Here is a 21,357-nt window from a genome sequence, read left to right on the forward strand (position 1 = left end):
CAAGAAGCCTCAACCATCCCAGCCCAGAGGGAGCTCAAGGAGCCTCAGGTCAGGGCAGGTTCCCACAAGGCAGACACATGTTTGCAAAACAAGCAGCGGGAGGAAGATGCTCCGTCTGCAGAGACATCTCGGGGTTGCGACAGGCTTGGAAGGGGTGGTGGGAGCTGGGGCTGGGAGGCAGACCTCGGCTCACCGCCTGGGATGCTGCGTGCCCAGCAAGGAGGGACCGACTGGCTGAGATAATTGTCCCGTGTTTATATTTGAAAAGGGATACCACACTTCCAGGATAATTCCCTCCAGCCTCCTCTCAGGCTAAGATTTCCAACTGGTCTCGAATCTTGAAGAGAAATCAGGGGCTGATTACCTGGCTGACTGGGCCGCAATCACACCTTTCAATACTAATTATCTGCTCCTTGAGTTCAATGACGTTGAGCGTCCAGGCTCTGGCTGGGGCCGGCCTGGCTTAGTGGTTTGCATCACTGGCTTAAGACAATGATTTGAACGGACAAAGTACCCGCACGATGCCTTGATAAGCAGGAAATGAACGCTTGTTTGCAAATAAGATTGGGAAATGTGATCGGCTTCTTGTTCTGCATCCGTCTTTGGGTAACTAGCCTGATAATACTCAAGTTGAAGTAATACGTTAGTAGACACCAAGAAAGGGAGCGTTTTTAAATGACCTTCCCCTGCAACTTTCTGTATCTGAAGCCGAGGCAGAAGTAAAAGGGATGTTCTTTTAGGTGCTTTGTGTCTGCCTGAGGTTATTCTAGCTTCAGAGTTTCTTTGTGGGGATTCAGGGAAATGAGTGACCATTTGATGTGAAACTGTTTCAGGGTTCGATTTATTCACAGTTGTCTTTTCCTGGCCTCTTCCTCCAGGAAGTGGCCTTCTTCTCTGAATAGAATAGGTTACTTCAACATCAGGACTCTTCAGTGTGATGTGAACAGCTTTGGCGTAGGATCATTTGAGGGATATATTACTTAGAAAGTGAAATGTACTTACTACAAGTGTCTGGAAGCTCATGGAGGTTTAGGATGTGGGTTCGGTGAAGGGAGAGAGCTTAGGGCCGGTTATCCGTTGGAACTGCCTACATCGGTGTCCATTTTAATGTATCATTTCTCGTGAAGGAGTATGGGGGACAAAGGGTCAGTGTTCATGGTCTTTAATCTTTGGGGAACGTTACTTTCAATTCTTGACCTCTTGATCATAAGTGACAGCAGGCTAGTAGTGGTAAGAACGGAACTGGCTTCTCCTAAAAGATGCTGACACCACTAATCCCAAGTACCCCAGAATCTGACCTTATTTGGAAATAGGGTCATTGAGATGTAATTCGTTAAGGCGAGGTCATGATGAAGAGGGGCCTGAGGTCCTATAGGATCGGAATCCTTTTAAAAAGGGATGATCTGGACGCATGTGGAAGTAAGTTACAGGGGGCACCGTGAGAAGGCAGAGGGTTGGGTCCGTGAGTCTGTCAGCCAGGGAACACCGGAGGCTCCAGACGTGGAGAGTGACATAGACTAGCAGGGCCTTTCTTGTTGTATTCAGAGGGGCCGTGGCCCTACTGAGACCATGAACTTGGACTTTCAGCCTCTGGAACTATGAGACGGTACGTTTCTGTTGTTTTAATCCACCCAGTTTGTGGCACTTCATTTGGGCAGGCCAAGGAAACGGATGCACCCAGCTTCTACAGATCCAGATACTTGGACGGGAATGGCAGCGTCAGCCTCCCCAAGGCAAAGAACAAAGAACATCCTTTGATTTTCCAGCTTGGGAAGTGGGAGGTTCTTGGTCCGGGATGACTGACGTCTCCGGAGTGCCCGGCATATCTTGGGGATGTTTGAGTTTCAGGGAACTGAAACAACTCAAAGCCAGCCTCAGGCCACGTTGCTAACAGGGGTCAGGATACAGTCGCGATCGCCGTATGGAAGGATGGACTTCCACTCCGAATCTCTCCTTCACCCTCGTGACTCCCTTCACCCCGGAAGCACAGCCAAGAGAAAAACATTCAGCATCGGGGCTCACTTTCTAATCAAGGGTGGTTAAAGACGCAGAGGGTTTTAATGGACTTTTTTTCACCTGCTAGGCCAGTTGTACCACCCTTTGAAATAGAGCAGAGTGTTCCCTTCCGCATTCCCGCTCTGCAGCTGCCCCCAAAGCTAACTGGGATGCAGGGGGAAGTGGAGACTGTCTAGGCAGAAAATAGTGAGTGTATTTCACTTTCATCTCCCGGTTACTATCCTGAGAATCCGTAAGGCGCTGATGTGTTCCTTTTATAGATGTATCATTTTATTTATGTGTGTATAAAATAAACCGTGCTGCGTCTTCGTCGTTGCAAAGGCTTTTCCCTCTCTGCGGCGCGCAGGGGTTCCTCTCCAGTCGGGATGTGCCGGTTTCTCCTTGCGGTGCCTTCTCTTATCGTGGAACGTAGGCTCCAGGGCACAGGCTCAGTGATTTTGGCCCACAGGTTTAGTTGCGCCAGGGCATGTGGGATCTTCCCGGAACAGGGATCGAACCTGCGTCTCCTGCATTGGCAGGAGGATTCTTTCCCACTGAGCCCTGATGTTTTTCTTAGTTTATTTAGCGTCTACGCTGTGATGGGACGGAGGTTTCTGTTCCCCGGGCCCTTGCTTTTTTTTTTTTTTTTTTGCCATCTCAGTGTTTAAAACCATTGAACCACAGAACTTGAAGGACCCTCAGAGATCAATATTAGAGCTTCTTTTTTTTTTTTTAAACTTGAGAAGCTGAGTTCCAAAGAGGGAGTCAAACTTGCCCAAGGTTCTCGTGCCTCTAAGTGGACTTCATATCCTCGTATTCTGGACCTTTCTCTCCGTTTCACACCGTGTCTCTCTGTTGTTGTTGTTTAGTTGCTAAGTCACGTCCAACTCTCTTGTGACCCCATGGGTTATAGTCCGCCAGGCTCCTCTGTCCATGGTATTGCCCAGACAAGAATCCTGGAGTGGGTAGCCATTCCCTTCTCAAGGGGATCTTCTTGACCTAGGGATTGAACTCGTGACTCCTGCGTTGGCAGGCGGATTCTTGACCACTGGGCCACCAGGGAAGTCCACGTTTTGTCTCTCTTCCTTCCTTTTTTCTGGAAGGTTCAAGACTTGCCTAGTGATTTGACAAGTCCTCAGTATCCCCGCTTCTGCGACCCTCCGTAGTCTCTCCACCAGGTCACACGCGGTTATTCTCTTTCCCTGTGCAGCCCGCCCTCTCTTCCTGGACCACTTTGATGGTAGGGAAAGAAGCACTAATATCTCCTGGACACCTGCTCTTTGCCATGCATCATGCTGCGTGCCTCACCTGTGTTAGCAAGTGAGGGGACTGTGGCTCAAAGAGGTGACCGTCATGCCCCAGATTTCACAGGAGCTGTTAAATAGGAGCTTGAGTCCACGGTTCTCTGGGGAGGTTCCTCCTGCAGCTGGAGAAAGGGGACCACACCCGTGGGACCGAGCTTGGGTGTAGCTCTCACCAGCAGAGGGAGGTGAAAATGGTACCTTCCTGCTACATTGCCACTCTCTGCAACATTCTTCCAGCTCAACTGTTTGTTGTTTCAAGTCAACAAGGGCACTTTGATTCAACAGGAGTGATGCCTGCTATCTGTAAATGAGATGACTTACTTTTTTCCTGCTCTGAACCTTCCCAACATAAATAGAAGGCTCTATGGTCATGGTGCACACAGACTCCTCCGTGGCACGCTCATAGGTCTAGCATCATAGTCAAAGCAAATCAACAAATATTTGGTGGGTACCCACGATGCCCAGGGTGAAAGGCGTGATGTGTGAGCTCCTCTATTTGAGTTGGTTCCTAGCCTCGAGAGGGATGACTCAGGAGCCACTTAGCAAGTCAACATGCCCAAAATAAGGATGTTCTATGAGGGAAGGAGCCACTTGCCACCCCATGGTTCACCTCCAAGCCTTTCCTGTCACGTCTCTCCATTCCGAGCCTGGTCCTGTTGCCATGGCCACGGCCACATCCTGCTCACTCAGCTTGGTGCCATGGCCGAGGTTGTGCCCCACCTCCTCCTAAAACAGCCTGAATGATGTAGTGGAAAGACTGGCACCTGGGCTCCTCACTCCCTCACCCTCCTCTGCTACAGGGACCAGGTGGGGAAAATATCACATGTACCTCATGCTCAGCGTTTGTAAATGAGGGGTTCCCCCAAAGGAAGTGAAAATAGGACGTTGAAAGGACATGTGCAGCCTTATTCATAACAGCCAAGACAGGAAACCAATCTCGGAGCCCGTCACCCATCAAGTCGGTAACTGAACAGATGCAGGAGAGGTGTGATTATACTTCCCTGGTGGCTCAGATGGCAAATAACCTGCGTACAATGCGGGAGACCCAGGTTCAGTCCCTGGGTCAGGAAGATCCCCTGGGGAAGAGAATGGTACCCATATATTGGTGTGTACAATATATGAGCTTCCCTTGTAGCTGAGCTTCAGTCTCGAAGCTCAGTTGGTAAATAGTCTGCCTGCAGTGCAGGAGACCTGGGTTTGATTCCTGGGTTGGGAAGATCCCCTGGAGAAGGAAATGGCAACCCACTCCAGTATCCTTGCCTGGAGAATCCCATGGACAGAGGAGCCTGGCGGGCTAAGAGTCAGGCACGACTGAGCGACTAAGCGCGCGTGCACATATACACACACACACACACACAATGGAATATCATTCAGCCATGAGAAAGAAGAAAACCCTGCCATTTGTGGCTACATGGTTGGACCTCAAAGACATTATGCTAAGTGAGATAAGCTAGGCAGAGAAGGACCCATCCTGTTTGATATCACTTACATGTTAAATCTGAAGAAGCCATATTGAAATATATACATTACCATGTGCAGAACAGATAGCCAGTGGTAATTTGCTGTGTGATGCGGGGAGCTCAGATTACGTGCTCTGTGATAACCTAGATGGGTGGGATGGGGTGAGAGGTGGGAGGGAGTTTCAAGATGGAGAGGACATAAATATATATACCTGTGATTGATTCATGTTGACATATGGCAGAAACCAACACAATATTGGAAAGCAATAATCATCCAATTAAAACGAAATAATTTTGAAAAACAATAAAGAAGCCAAATTTGCAAACGCAGAGTAAAGGGGTGGTTTACTGAAGCCTGGGAGGTGGGGTGATAAGAGAGATGGTTTTTAAGGTTGCCAATTTGTAAGTAGCAGATAAATTAAGTCCTGGAGATGTGATGCAGGGCATAGTGAGTATACATGACAACATTGTATTATAAGCACCAGACTGGCTTGAGACCAGATCTTAATTATTCCCAACAAGAAAAAGAAATGATAATTATGTGCTGTGAGAGAAGTGCTATGGCTACAACGGCAGTCCTGTTACCACATATAAATGTGTCAGATCAGCATGTTCTGCCTCTGAAATTTACACAGTGTTATTGTCAGATATATTTCACTTAAATAACACTTGTGTGCACATGCGTACATAGCAGCTCCTTTCACAGAACAAAGACATCTAGAGGTCATCTTGTATTCTTACCTGCAGGACACATAAGAAGATACAGAATGGATTACATGTAACCAGGGCTGGATTTTATAAGAAAAAAATAATTAGCTGACAAATGAGGGCAGCAATACCAAAGCGTCTTTTTTTGCAAAAATAAATAAATACAATAGAAAGTTTTCTGTGAAACTCTAATACACACAACTAACTTTAAAACTCTAAAACACAGAACTGGGAATCAACAATGAGTTTATTGTTCCTAGTAGATAAAAATTAAACTTGCATAAGGGTTGGGCTAAGTGGTCCTGTACTACAGACTTTGTAGCCTTGAATATAACAGTACAATTTGTCATTTATACTCTGCTCCAGGCTAACATGAGCAAAATCTATTTGAAAGTATCTTGTTTGTAAACATTTGTCAGATTCTATTTTTTTCTTTTTGTATTAAAATTCAACTATGGATGTATATGAAACTAAATGGAGATAATTTTTCTCCCCCTCAAAAGCACACTTGTAATAAGGGGATTCTATTTAATAATAAACTTCTTCCAGTTCTAAAACTTTATAATTGTTCTGTGCTAATCTCTATTCCATCACTCTCTTCAAGACTTTAACCAAAACTCTTTTCTTTTAATTTTTTCCTAATGAATTCTAGATCAAAGCATTTATCTAAAATCATTTCATTATACTATTTTAAGCGTTTTTCATAGGCTCTTAGAGCAGTTTAATAAGTATATATTTTGGGTTCTGAGCAAGACTATTGGCTCTTGAGTGTAGAATTGCATTATTCATTTATTTATAATCTCAGGTACTTGACAAACTATATTATATAAATAGAATTTTCCCCCTATTTAATTTTATTGAAGTATAGTTGATTTACAATGCTGGTAATTCCTGTTATACAGCAAAGTTGATTTGGCTATACATATGTATACATTCTTTTTTAAATATTCTTTTCCATCATGGTTTATCACAGTATATTTTAAGAGGAGGATAATTGCTTTACAATGTTGTGTTATTTTTGCTGTACAATAACATGAGTCAGCTGTAAGTACACATATATTAATTGTAAATTCTGAGTATTAGCTCATCACTGATAATATTACTTCATCCAGACTATTAAATTGGGATATTTTTATAAACACACTCCATACTTACGCAGGTAGAGAAGGTTTTCAGGCTGACATGGGGGAAAATGTTATACAACTGGTATAGAGCCCAACTGATAGAATGCACACCAAAGAGCTGGTCATTTCTTTGTTTGTTTGTTTGGCATTAAAATCATTAGTTCCCTTGACCTTTTGGGCTACATATCTTTCTGCCACTGATATTTATCATTCGCATGAGCTCAGTGGGAGATAAAATGGCCCTCAGGCGCGGAGATTCTGGGTTCTGGTGGCCATTATTGATTTTTGTCTTGAACTCATTAAGCCTGGACAAAGCAAGGACATTTATTATGATTTAAACAGATATTGATTGAGTCCTCATCGGAGCCCAGGTACTGCACCGACCTGGCTGAGAGCAACTCCCCAGGGCCTTCAAGTTTGAACAGGAAGAAAGAGCAAATAAGGCGTATTAGAGACTGGGACAAATATCTGAGGGAAGCAAACGGGTGCCCGAGACAGAGAATCATTGAGGTGGGGGTGGGCGATGCCCTTCCCTGCACGGTATAGCCGGAGAAGGGCTCTTTGAGAAGACGGGGTTTAAGCTGAAGCCTGCGGCCTTAGAGACTCCGTTCCTGAGAGCAGGGGCCGCAGGAGGAGCCCGCCAGGCCGGGACAGGCGTCCCCTCAAAGGCCCTGGGGTGGGGAAGCCTCGGGTGAGCTGAAAGAACGCTGAGGAGCTTGCAGAGGCGGCGCCTGTGGCGGGGAGAGGAGGTCGCCTTCCCGGGCCCACCCGGCTGGAAAGTGGGGGAACCCAAGCCTGCGCCCTGCTTCACGGCGTGCGTCTCGGCGAGGAAGCCGGAATGGATCACCTGTCAGGGCTGGGAGACCTGGGCTTGGCCGGCAGGATGTGGAGCGTGTGTGTTTTCTGTTTGCTCTTGAAGTCTGCTTCCCTGCAAATACATGCCTAGCTGCCTTGCCCCTCGCGCGGGGAAGCCAAGGCCAGCACTCCATCGCTCATGAGCGACCCTGAACAAACAAACCCCGATGCTCCACGCAGCACTCCTGCCAGCCGGTCAGGCCCGCGCTGGCCACGCACCCGGAGCTCAGGAACAATCTGGTCCTGAGGAAGGGAGGGAAGAAAAACAATTTCGAATTCCAGGCGCCGAGGGCCTCTGACAGACGGCCGTTGTCAGGGGCAGGAAAGCGAAACCGTGGCAAGGAGCTCGGTGGCGCCGCCGGGAAGGGCGGGGGATGTTGAGTTTAGGGGCTGCTGCCCAGGGGCGTGTGGCCGTGAGGATGGGATGGGGAACAGATTACTTCTGGGAGCTGGGGCAGCTCGCCTTAAAGGACTCTGCTTGCTCACTTCACATCATGAGAAGAGGGGCTTCCCTGGAGATCAAGCAGTTAAGACTTCAAGCTTCCACTGCAGGGGGTGTGGGTTTGATCCCTGGCTGGGGAACTGAGATCCCACGTGCTGAGCAGTGTGGCCAAAAGATTTTAAAAAATTAAAATGAAGTTATGAGAAGAGTGATACCTGTCCTGCCTCCCTTGGCTTGGACATAGGAATGAGGGCAGCTTTAGGAAAAGGCAACACGACTCGTTGGAAAAGACCCTGATGCTGGGAAAGACTGAGGGCAGGAAGAGAAGGGGGTAACAGGGGACGAGATGGCTGGATGGCATCAGCGATTTGATGGGCATGAGTTTGAGCAAACTCTGGGAGATGGTGAAGGACAGGGAAGACTGGCGTGCTGCAGTCCGTGAAGTCACAGAGTCAGACACGACTGAGCGACTGAACCACACACTTTTTGGAACTGCAAAAGGGGGATGCCTCTGTCTTTAGTTATATAGTTGGCCAGACCCTGCAGAATGCCCTGTGTGAAGTCTTGACTTTGCTCTTCCCAGAGGTCAGTCTTACCAGCTCCTCTTTGCCTGGTCTGGGTGGAGGTGGAAAGAGAGGTGTGCTTTTCCCATTCTCTGATTCAGTTGTCCATTTCACTCAGCTCATTAACTACAAATTTCTAGAGGCTCAGCTGTGAAGACTCACGAGTCAGAATAAGCAATCCTAGGTCAGGACTGTGCCAGGAAGTGGAGCCAGAAAATTCCTTCCTTGCTGCCTCACAGGGGTCAGGTCTTCAGAAGGTGAAAGACTCCTGTTTGCAGGGTGGACCTTTGTCACCTGCATGGAGCTTGGGAAACTTCACAGCTCCAGTTCGAGCTGGCCTGTCAGAAGTCAGAGCAAACAGTGGAGGCCAATGACTAGACTGTGTCCCACACCCTCCCCATGAGACTCAGAGTCCACTGTCAGCTGTGTGTCTGGGACAGCAGGAATCTGAGAGTGACTATTTTGACATTCCTGTTTGAGGGGACAGTTCCTAACTACCCACCATCACCTTCTGGCCAAAAGAAGAGGAACAGTGAACAATGTTAGTTGCTCAGTCGTGTCCGACTCTTTGCGACCCCAGGGACTGCAGCCTACCAGGCTCCTCTGTCCATGGGATTCTCCAGGCAAGAAGACGGGAGTGGGTTGCCATTCTCTTCTCCAGGGGATTTTCCCAACCCCGGGATAGAACCCTGGGCTCCTGCATTGCAAGTGGATTCTTTAGCATATGAGCCACCAGGGAAACCCCCAAAATGAAGAGGAGGAAGGAATAAAGATGGCAGAATGTGTTGTGTTGCCTTTAATTTTATTAAATGGCTTCACAGTCCCAGCGGCATATTTGAAAGCTGGTCACTAAAAGATGGGGGCTTCCCGGATGGCTCAGTTGGTAAAGAATCCGCCTGCGATGCAAGAGAGCAGGGTTCAATCCCTGAGCTGGGAAGATCTTCTAGAGAAGGGAATGGCAACCCTCTGCAGTATTCTTGCCTGGAGAATTTCAAGGACAGAGGAGTCTGGCTGGCTACGGCCCATAGGGTCACAAAGAGTTAAACATGACTGAGGGACTAATATTCAGTTTCACTAAAAGATAGATCATAATTACAGGTTTCTCTTTAATTTTCTCACTTTGAATTTATTTCAAGATCTAAATAGGGTAAGAGGAATGTAGTGTGGTTAAGCAAACTTATGAAGTTCCAGTTTTGTAGCAACAAATTTACTAGATAACTCTGAGCTCCAATTCTCTTACAAACATAATGGAGAAATAATTGAAAATATGGAGGCATTGTGAATATCATGGATGATATACTTACACCAAAGTCTTAAAAGCCAGTCCTCTGTTTGGAAGGACATGAAGGCAGACAGACATTTTTATTCTTGGTGTTTTGGCCTTCTTCGTCCTTCCCTTGGATAGTTGTATCATTACTAAAATTTATGAAAACACTTGGAGATTATGTGTGAGGCTCTGTGTCCAGGTATGGGAGGGCCCCAGTGGTTACCCCCAGGAAGGGGGATGAATTGCAAGAAAGAGATAACCTGTCTTCCATCATGGTGTCAGCCTGAATCTTAGTAGACACAGAACGGTGAGGCATGTCCACTCTCCCAGAGAACTGTGTTTAGGAGACTAGTCTTTTCTTAGTTTGTCTAATAGTCATACCTCCTGAGAGAAAGGATTTGCATGGGCTCATATGCCATCATCCTACTTAGACGATCTCTTGGGGCAGAACTGGGAAACAATGTCCTCCAGAGACAATTAGACTTCATGTCCAGGACCTATGTGGCTGCCTTTGACTTACTGACCATTCCCTGGAGTGATCAGATATGGTTAGAGAGGAGAGTTGGTTTACCCACACAGCATAGAAGGAAGCAACAGTTAGAACTGGACATGGAACAACAGACTGGTTCCAAATAGGAAAAGGAGTACGTCAACGCTGTATATTTTCACCCTGCTTATTTAACTTATATGCAGAGGACATCATGAGAAACGCTGGGCTGGAAGAAGCACAAGATGGAATCAAGATTGCCGGGAGAAATATCAATAACCTCAGATATGCAGATGACACCACCATTATGGCAGAGAATGAAGAAGAACTAAAGAGCCTCTTTATGAAAGTGAAAGAGGAGAATGAAAAACTTGGCTTAAAGCTCAACATTCAGAAAACTAAGATCATGGCATCTGGTCCCATCACTTCATGGGAAATAGATGGGGAAATAGTGGAAACAGTGGCTGACTTTATTTTTCTGGGCTCCAAAATCACTGCGGATGGTGACTGCAGCCATGAAATTAAAAGACACTTACTCCTTGGAAGGAAAGTTATGACCAACCTAGACAGCATATTGAAAAGCAGAGACATTACATTGTCAACAAAGGTCCATCTAGTCGAGACTATGGTTTTTCCAGTGGTGATGTATGGATGTGAGAGTTGGACTGTGAAGAAAGCTGAGCGCTGAAGAACTGTTGCTTTTTTTTTTTTTTTTTCCAGCAGGGGCTGTTTATTTATCAGAAACAAGACTCAGGTAATTTTGGGCACTGTTTTTCAATAAACTGTACACATTCAACCTGATGTTTCCTGACAAGTGAGTGACTCAGAGGCTTCTGCTTCACCACTGGCTACAACTGTGCCTCCGCCCCCCGAAACTGTTGCTTTTGAACTGTGTTGGAGTAGACTCTTGAGAGTCCCTTGGACTGCAAGGAGATCCAACCAGTCCATCCTAAAGGAAATCAGTCCTGGGTGTTCATTGGTCTGACTGATGTTGAAGCTGAAACTCCAATACTTTGGCCACTTGATGCAAAGAGCTGACTCGTTTGAAAAGACCTTGATGCTGGGAAAGATTGAGGGCAGGAGGAGAAGGGGACGACAGAGGATGAGATAGTTGGATGGCATCACTGACTCAATGGAGATGAGTTTGGGTAAACTCTGGGAGTTGGTGATGGACAGGGAGGCCTGGCGTGCTGCCGTTCATGGGGTCGCAAAGGGTCGGACAGGACTGAGCGACTGAACTGAACTGAACTGAACATGGCAGGACCTACATCATATCATGACAGGTAGCTTGGACATCTGCTGACTCGGGGCTCCTCCTGAAATCACCCCTCATATAGTTCTCATCTTGTCCTCAGTCTTGGACTGCCAGTCAATGGCATGCCGTTTGCCAATGCATTTTCTTCTCATGGTCACATTTGATCTTTACAGGTATATCTAAAAGACCTTTCTTTGAGTAGCGTTGGCATATATGCAATCCTGTGTGTAAAGCAGAGAGCTAGTGGGAAGCTGAGGTATAACACAGGGCGCTCAGCCCAGTGCTCTGTGATCACCTCGAGGGGTGTGATGGGGAGACTGGGAAGCAGGGTCAAGAAGGAGGGGGTGTATGGCTGACTGGAGAAGGAAATGGCAACCCACTCCGGTATTCTTGCCTAGAAGAGCCCATGGAGGGAGGAGCCTGGCAGGCTACAGTCCATGGGGTTGCAAAGAGTCGGACACGACTGAGTCACTTCACTTTATGGCTGATTCACGTCGTTGTGCAGCAGAGACCAAGACAATAGCAACTCTAAAGTAACGATAACAGCAGCAGTAAAGCAACTACACTCTAACTAAAACATAAATTAAAGAATTAAAAAAATAAAAGACTTCTTTTTTGTATGGGCAAGCCTGTAGCTCTACCAGGTAGAAGCCCATGGGAACTCAAGGAAGTCTGAAGATCAGCTTGAGAGCCACTGGTCTCCTCGTCAATGGGGATTTTGTCCAGCATCCTCAGAGAACCTCTACATTTGCTAAAACATGAGTCTTGGTCCTGCTGTTGTATGGATCTCGTTCTTCTCTTGAATGGCATTTCCTTTGAAGGTTATGCATGTTCTGTAAGCATCACAATGAAAGTGAAAGTTGCTCAATCGTGTCCGACTCTTTGTAACCCTATGTTCTATACAGTCCATGGGATTCTCCAGGCCAGAAGACTGGAGTGGGTAGCCTTTCCCTTCTCCAGGGGATCTTCCCAACCCAGGGATCGTACCCAGGTCTCCCGCATTGCAGGCGGATTCTTTACCAGCTGAGCCACCAGGGAAGCCCAAGAATACTGGAGTGGGTAGCCTATCCCTTCCCTAGGGGATCTTCCCAACCCAGAAATCGAACCAGGGTCTCCTGCATTGCAGGCAGACTCTTTACCACCTAAGCTATCAGGGAAGCCCGTCATAAAGCATCATAATACCACGAGACACACTGCATCTGCCATTCTTCTCACGCTGGTTTTATGTCTTGCTTGTCCACTCCTTGCAGATCCAGGACTATGCACGGCTGACATCTGACAGCGACGTCTCCTTGACATTCCATGTCCCTGGTGCTCCACAGCCTCGCCCAAGCTCTGGCTCTACATGACACTGTTTCTATTAATTTTTCAAATAACAAAATGAATGTTGATTAGTCCCTGTTGAGTGTTCCCTGTGTAGGAAATATAACTTACATGTACTTGCTTATTTTTCCCTGCACAAAACCCTATGAAGTATCATCATTCCTGTTTTATATACAAGGAAACCAAAAACATGGAGATGCTAAAATAAATATCCCAAGATGTCTCATCTAGGAAATGCCAGATCCTGGAGTTGGACCTGCCGGGGTGATCTGATTCTCAACTATTGGTGTCTACATTTCAATTGGATACTTCTTCAAAGGCAATTCTGTCCATATGACTCATAAAAAAAGTTCACAGCTGGTTTTCCTACCAGCTACATCAGAGACTCCCTAACTTCAGCCTAATCATAGCCCATGGAATCTGAAACTATGAGTCAGCAGAGGTCAAGAATTTTCAGGGTAGCTGTCCAACGGGAGAATTTCAAATATCAAGCTCCAAGACTGCTCATTCTCAGAGTGGTCTTTTTAAAATTTCATGCAGTTAAAACGTTGTTATTTGCGTGCTGGGCCTGCTGGGTCTTGGTTGCCGTGAGGACTTTCTCCAGCTACGGTGTCTGTTTCGGCCGGAGGCGTCCCTTCATAGTGGCTTCTCTCGCAGCAGAGCATGGGCTCTAGAGAGCAGATGTCAGTGGTTGTGGCACATGGGCTCAGCCGCCTTAGGGCATGTGGCATCTCCCTGGCCCAGGTATTGGACCTGTGTTCTCTGCATTGGCAGGTGGACTCTTAACCACCGGACCTGCAGGGAAACCCTCAGCAAGGCCTTTTAAGTGACGGATTCATTGATCAATTCATTCCACAGATATTTATCCAGCCCCTGTATCTCTTGTGTGCTGAATACAGTTCTAGATGCCGAAAATAGAGCTATGATTAAATTAATCAATGACTCAGTGCTCATAGAGCATACATTCTAGCAGGGCAGATAGATCATGAAGAAACAGATATATATAATGGATAAGATGCCAGGAATTAAAATCTAGACCTAGAGGGTGTGGTGTGTTAGGTGGTGTGTGTGTGGGGGCGGATAAGTCCCTTCAGTCGTGTCCGACTCTTTGCAACCTATGGACTACCGGCCACCGGGCTCCTCTGTCCATGGGATTCTCCGGGCAAGAGTACTGGAGTGGGTTGCCATGCCCTCCTCCAGGGCATCTTCCTGACCCAGGGATCGAACCTGTGTCCCCTGTGACTCCTGCATTGCAGGCAGGTTCTTTACTGCTGAGCCTCCAGGGGATCCCAGGGTTGGGTGGTAGAAGGTCACCAGGGCCTCTCTGTCTCAGAAAGTGGCATTTGAGCAGAAGCTTGAGTGACGTGTAGGAGAGAGGCAGAGACACGCCTCACACGGTAGAAGTGCTGAAGTCGTTTTGTAAAATAAATTCTTCCTACTGCACCTTCGACTTTACATGAAAACACAGAGAGGGTCGCCGATGGGCTGACGAAAACATCACTCACCGCAGCAAGGCTGGGTGAACTATTTTAATCTCCTTGCCTAGCAACAGGGAGTAGGCAGGGTTGATGGTTCATGAAACGACCGGCTCCATGGACATCATTTTCTGACTGGGGATCTGACGTCATTTTCTGACTGCTGAGTGATTCCCCGCCTGTTCTTCTGAACTGAATTAGAATCGGGCAGGCTCCATTTCGCGGTTTTGTTCTGCAGTCTCTGGTGAGCCAGAATATCAGCCAGTTTTCACTGGTGTTGATTCACTCGAAGGAAAAAGTTGTGGCAGAAACCACCGGTCGCGTGTGAAATGAAACTGTTCTTGGTTGATTGCTGCAGGCTCGGTTTCCATCTGTCTTTCCTGGAGGCCATGTTTTTCGGTCTCTGACTTTGAACATCGCAGGAGACAGCAGCGCTCCTATAGGGCATGTGTAACCCCCGCTGCGGCTGGGTGAGGACTGAAGTTGCAAAGATCATCTTAAATGTAACTTATGGGGCAGGACAATAGGTCAGGCAGGGCCTGGCCTCTTCCTCCATGAAGATCTTGAACAGGATGACTGCATTTGCTTGCAGACAGAGGCTGGCTTGGGCAGTATCTTTCGACATCTTCTGGCCTGGGACTAGGAGGAAGGTGATACCAAAATTGTGGTCTGTGCTCTGCATTTGTGTCTCTATTTCTGCTTTGCAAATAGGATCACCTTTATAATTTTTCTGGACTTCCCTGCTGGCTCAGACAGTAAAGAATCTGCCTGCAAAGTGGGAAACCTGGGTTCAATCCTTGGGTTGGGAAGATCCAATGGAGGAGGGAGTGGCTACTCACTCCAGTATTCTTGCCTGGACAATCCCATGGACAGAGGAGCCCGGTGGGCTACAGTTGATGGGGATGCAGAGTCGGCATGACTGAGCAACGAATCCTTTCACTTTCTTTGTATCATTTTTCTAGATTCCAAATATATATGCTAATTTATGACAGTTTTTTTCTTCCTTATTTCACTCTATATGACACTCTCTAGGCCCATCTACTTCTCTACAAATGACCCAATTTCATTCCTTTTTTATGGCTGAGTGATATTCCACTGTATATATGTACCAGGGCATCCCTGGTGGCTTAGCAGTAAAGAATCTGCCTGTCAATGTAGGAGGTGTGGGTTCAGTCCCTGAGTTGGGAAGGTCCCCCGGAGAGGGAAATGACAACCCACTCCAGTATTCTCACCTGGAAAACGCTGTGAACAGAGGAGCCTGGCAGGCTACAGTCCATGAGGTCACGAGAGAGGCAGACACGACTTAATGACTAAACCACAGCAACATGTAAGTGCCACAGGGGGGAAAGGAGGGACGGCGGGACCTGGGAGGTTGGGACTGACCCAGAGACACTGTTGATGCCGTGTGTAGAACAGACGACTCATGAGGGCAGGCCGTGCAGCACAGGGGCCTCTGCTCTGTGGGGACGTGAGCGGGAAGGGGAGGCAAAAGGGACGGGGTGCCCGGCTCTGCCTGGCTGGTTCCTCTCGCTGCACAAAAGGCACTTCTGCAAGACTGTGGAGCAACTACAAACACACGTGATCTGGGGATGCCTGATTGGACCAAGGTGGAGGCTCCCGGGACGTCTTTGGTCGGAGGTAATATTTTAACTCTGTTCGGAGCCAGATTTTGAGTTTTGGCAAAAACATGTTTCATATCTCAAAACATCTCTTCCTGCTCTACCCTGATTGTTGCTAGTTGAAAACTCTCAGCACCTCAGCTCTGCCTACCCCTCCCTTGACTTCCCACCCTCCCTGACAACCGCAAACTGCCAAGAGGGCTGTGCCCGGAACAGACAATTGTAGGAAGGTGGGAGAAAGCAGGGACAGACAGAAGGGAAGGAAGAAAGAAGAAACCCCCCATCCATCCGGTTCTGGTCTTTAGGTCCTGCTCCACGGGACACGCAAGGAGCAGGCGTTAGAAGAGTTCAGTTCAAATCTCGACCCTCCGCTGTAAGCACCGTGTGACCTCAGACAAGTGTCTGCCCCTCTCTGAGCTTTGGGTTTTTCTCATTTGCAGAGGAAAATGCGAGGATTCATTTCAGTGGAACAACTTTAGCCAAACGATGCTGTTAAACTACTTAGCAAGCTGCCTAACACATAATAAACAGGCAGCTTGAGAGTTATTGTATTATGACTCGATTGAGACGTGGAGACCCCCCGTGTCAGGGGCGTCTTCAGGGGGTGGTGCTGCCTGGCCAGGGATAGAATTGCAGCTGTGAATACCAGGTCCACACAACCTTTGTCTTTCCATAGCTAAGAGGTTTGAACATCCCCAAAGCTTCTTACGATACAAGAACTTCAGACAGGTTCAGCGGCCAGCAAAGCTGCCAGAAGATGTGATGGTTAGCTCTGCGTGTCGGCTTGGCGAAGCCGCAGTGCTGAGCTGCTTAATCAGACGCTCATCTAAATATTGCTGAGGAGGTGTCGTGTAGGTGTGTTTAACACTCACGACCTGTTGGCTTTAAGGAAGGGAGATTGCCTCAGTAATGTGGGTGGATCTCATTCAGGTCGTCAAAGGGGACTTTGGAGCGAAAATTCTCTCCTAGAGAAGAAAGTCTGCTTCCAGAAGGCAGAATTCATCCACACCCGAGCTTCTAGTTTGCTGCCCTGCCCTATGCATTCCGGGCTTTGTAGTCCTCATAATTACATGAGCTAATCCCTGAAACAAATGTCTTCATATATATCTGAAGTACTGAGTTATCCAGTTGTGTCCAACTCTTTGTGACCCCATGGACTGTAGCCCGCCAGGCTCCTCTGTCCATGGGATTCTCCAGGCAAGAATACTGGAGTGGGCTGTCATTTTCTACTCCAATATATATCAGTAAATGTGTATAAATACATATTTCTGTATATGTACTTGGGCTTCCCTTGTGGCTCAGCTGGTAAAGAACCACCAGCAACGAGGGAAGACCTGGGTTCAATCCCTGCATTGGGAAGGTACCCTGGAGAAGGGAAAGGCTACCCACTCCAGGATTCTGGCCTGGAGAACTCCATGGACTGTATGTTCATGGGGTCACAAAGAGTCAGGAACAAGTGAATGACTTTATATATCTATGTATATATACGCTGAGTCACTTCAGTCATGTCTGACTTTTTGTAAACCCAATGGACTGTAGCCAGCCAGGCTCCTCTGTCCATGGGATCTTCCAGGCAAGAATACTGGAGTGGGTTGCCATTTCCATCTCCAGGGGATCTTCCTGACCCAGGGAACAAACCTGTGCCTCGCAGGCAGATTCTTTAGCATTGAGCCACCTGAATATCTCTTATATATAATACATAAAACATATATTTAACTATATACAATATATATTCAGTATGTATAGAAATATGTAAACATAAATAAGGAATATAATATATAATATAATAATAAATATATACAACACATACATATATTTACACATATATTACATTATATAGAATAATCTATAATAAATACAGATGATATATACATAAACACACACACATGTATATATAATGTCCTATTCCTTCTATTTCTCTGGAACACTGACTGACATAAAAACCTGTGACTTCAACAAGTCTGTAGACAGTTTTTAGCAGGACTCTTTTTCCGGCTAGTCTATTATAGGAATCCAGACGTGAGTTCTTAATGAAAACAGCCAAAGGGAGGAAGGCAGAAGCTTCTGGCTCGGTGGGGACCGGTGTGGGGAAGGATTTCCTAATCTTAACCTGAAAAGGGAATTTCAGGGAGGGATGGACACGTCCCAAACCCCAGGCCGGTGTTCCGTCCCCGAGAGGCTCCGCAGAAGTAAACAGTCCGGGTGGGGCGCGCTGCGGCGCCGCTCCATCGCTGCGCGAAGCGGGCTCTTCCCCCGGGCTCGGTCATGGTGGTTTGTTTAAAATTAGTCCCTGTTTGGCCTGTGGGGAAGAGGGAATTGCAGAGTCTGGGTTTAACTCTGAGCCTTCGCATTTCAGGTTCCGGGGCCAGATCGCTGGTCTATTTTAAAAGTGGAGAGACCATGGGCCCAGGACTGCCCGGTGACCGGACCTCCATCCTCACGACTGGCACTGGCTAGAAGCCTCAGCTGGGTGGGAGGTCGTCACCTGGTCCAATCTTCCGTCCCACATAGAGCTCCCTGCCTCCCACGCTGAAATGCCTCCAAGCTGCTGGGAGAGTTGTCCGTTTCAGGAATGAAGTGTCATCAGCTGTCCCACTGCAGAACAAAGCCATCACCTGCCATGAACACACACTATCGTTTTATTTCATCTTTAAGGGGAAACTCACACTTCCTCAAGCAGGTCACCTTGGAACAAGCTGCTGGATGGATAAGTTTGGAGGAAGGAAGGTTGAGATACTAATTGCGTTACGTTTGTGCTCAGTCGAGTCAGACCCTTTCGTGACCCCCATGGACTGTAGCCCACCAGGCTTCTCTGTGCATGGAGTTTTTCAAAGAAAAATATTGGAACGAGTTGCCATTTCCTTCTCCAGGGGATCTTCCTGACCCAGGGATCAAACCTGCATCTCTTGCATCTCCTGCTTTGACAGGCAGATTCTTTACCACTGAGCTGTGTGGTGTGAAGTTATAATAAAAGATTTCCACATACCTGTCATGTAGATAATTGATTTCTGTTCCAAATACAGATAACTATGTCATCTGTGATTCAGTTATGAAAGTTTCTATGGCTTGTGTTCAAATAGATTTGAGCAATGAAAGAAATATTGTGTCTAGGCATCGGTTGGTTACCACAATGGGTCGGTAGCCATTTCCTGCTGTATCTTCCCAATAGGACCCCAATTTGGCTGAAGTTTAGGGAAACCATGTGTCAGGGAGGGTGGACTAGGAGGATGATAAGGGAGACAGCTTCATGGATCTTAACCAGTCATGGGATTCTTAAATTTCCCTATGCTAGTGATTGACTTAGAGGTGGGCATTCTAAACTCGGCATATGAAAGCTGACGGCAATCTGCTGGAGGTTCTGGGAAAACAGTGTACGAAAAGATTCGTCAGAAGATTCATTCTTTTTGCTGCAAAGGTTGTCGTGTAAGTCTTGACCTAAATAAGTAAATAAATAATAAAAAATATATTTTTTAAAAAAAGTAATGCTTGAAGCTGCTATCAGTTGCAATTATTAGGGAAAGCCAAAACCCTCTGAAAGAGACCAGTTATTGAGTGACTGACTTAAATTAACCCCTTCTGGAGACACCCTGCCCCATTACCTTCTGATGTGTCCTTACCACTTAAACTGCTTTTAATGAGGAGTTTTGTTCCTTGCAGCTAAAACCAATCCATTGATACATGGTGCCCTATTAAGTAAGAAGAAAAATAAACATGGGTGAGATTTAGTCTTTATATCTTTTTTTTTTTTTGGTCACTGGTGAAAGGTAAAGTAGTGGACAGAAAACTTACTGCACTTTTTAAGCAAACTTATTTATTTTCGGTCTCCCTGGGCTTCCCGGCTGTGCGACGCTTTCTCCTGTGGCGGCCGGCGGGCACGGCGCCCTAGTCTCGGGCACAAGCTTCTCTCGTGGCGGCTCCTCCCGCTGCAGCTCACGGGCTCTGGAGCACAGGCACAGTGGCTGTGCTGATGGGCTTAGCTGGTCATGTGCGGTCTCCCCGGACCAGGGATGGAACCTGTGTCTCCTGTCCTGGCCGGTGGATTCTTAACCACGGAACTACCAGAGAAGTCCTGACTGCACTTCTTGTAGCTCTAGTAGCCCTCACCTAAGAAGAAAGCAATTTGGAAAGCATGTGTACACGCACGTGTGTGTGCCCACGCAAACACGACCCTTTCTTGAGGTTGGTATGCTGGAGTTTCCAGGCATTGACTGTTTTACCATGTTTTATAAATAAAAACTGATGAAGGATCCCGGATAGCCCAGAGCCAGGATCTGTACAGCTCCTTGCTCCAATAGTTAGTTCATAAAGTAAAGCATCTAAATAATACTAATATTTAGTTAGTTAGTAAAGCATCTGTGTGCAATGCAGGAGACCTGGGTTCAATCCCTGGGTCAGGAAGATTCCCCTGGAGAAGGAAATGGCAACCCGCTCCAGTACCATTGCCTGGAAAATCCAATGGACAGAGGAGCCTGGTAGGCTGTGCAGTCCATGGGGTCGCAAAGAGTCAGACAGGACTGAGTGACTTCAAAATTTTGCTATGTGTGAGGGCTTCGCAGGTGGCACAGTGGTAAGAATCTGCCTGCCAATGCAGGAGACGCAAGAGACGTGGGTTCGATCCCTGGGTCAGGGAGATCCCTTGGAGGAGGAAATGACAACTTACTGCAGTATTCTTCCCTGGGAAATCCGATGGACAGAGGAGCCTGGCGGGCTACAGTCCATGAGGTCACAAAGAGCGGGACACAACAGAGCACGCATGCACACACACACACAATGCTGTGTATAAGGGGGGATGCGTAAGTGGACGGGGAGGAAGGCAGGGGGTACTGCGACCAGCTAGGGTAAAAAATGACCAGGGGGAGTGCAAGGCTCATCCTTATTGGGGTTCACCTCTAGCCACATCACCTCCCCAGCTCAGAAGTCGCCTTTGCTAAATCTGCTTTACACACAGAAACTTCCAGGTGCAGAGAAGTCAGAACCTGCTCACAGGAACGGAATGGTCCCAGTTCCTAATGCGCCCAGAGACTTCACTAATGCACATTACCTCTGGTTCATCTGCTCTTCTGCATGGGGAAATGCACACACGCCCAGCCCTCTGAAGATCTCTGGCCTCTTTATGAGCTTGAGTAGGAAAGAGGTCAAGTCTGCTGGGTCTGCTCTGCTTGAAACTATGAGCTGGTCACAAGAAAAATGGTTTTCATTTCAACTAGCCCGGCCATCTGGACGGCTCGGGCCCTAAGATCCGAATGGAAGGAACTGCATTTGGAAGAGATTAATTTACTTTTGTAGTTTAGCAAGGGGGTCACAGGGGTCCCTCTCAGGACCTTGCCAACACCAGAGCAGCCACTGATGGAGATCCTAACTGGGTGTGACGGGTCTGCACGTCCTGCTTCCGGGTTGCTACAGGAACACACTTTCTGAAAATTTCCCCCTGATTTCAAACCCTCCCCTGACCATCCAGCCATGAGAGCCCGGAGTCCCCA

The 21,357-nt window shown here is 47.4% G+C and overlaps 1 long non-coding RNA gene across 1 annotated transcript in view; it reads left to right on the forward strand.

Annotated features, from left to right (window-relative positions):
* The window catches only part of LOC122695590, a 35,583-nt gene extending 21,658 nt beyond the window's left edge, over window positions 1-13,925 (forward strand). The window contains exon 3 of the long non-coding RNA XR_006341426.1: window positions 12,711-13,925. This is a non-coding gene — a long non-coding RNA (uncharacterized LOC122695590). The remainder of the gene's footprint in view (window positions 1-12,710) is intronic.
* The last annotated feature ends 7,432 nt before the right edge of the window (window positions 13,926-21,357 follow it).

This window comes from Cervus elaphus, chromosome 5 (assembly GCF_910594005.1).
Source record: "Cervus elaphus chromosome 5, mCerEla1.1, whole genome shotgun sequence".
NCBI lineage: Eukaryota > Metazoa > Chordata > Mammalia > Artiodactyla > Cervidae > Cervus > Cervus elaphus.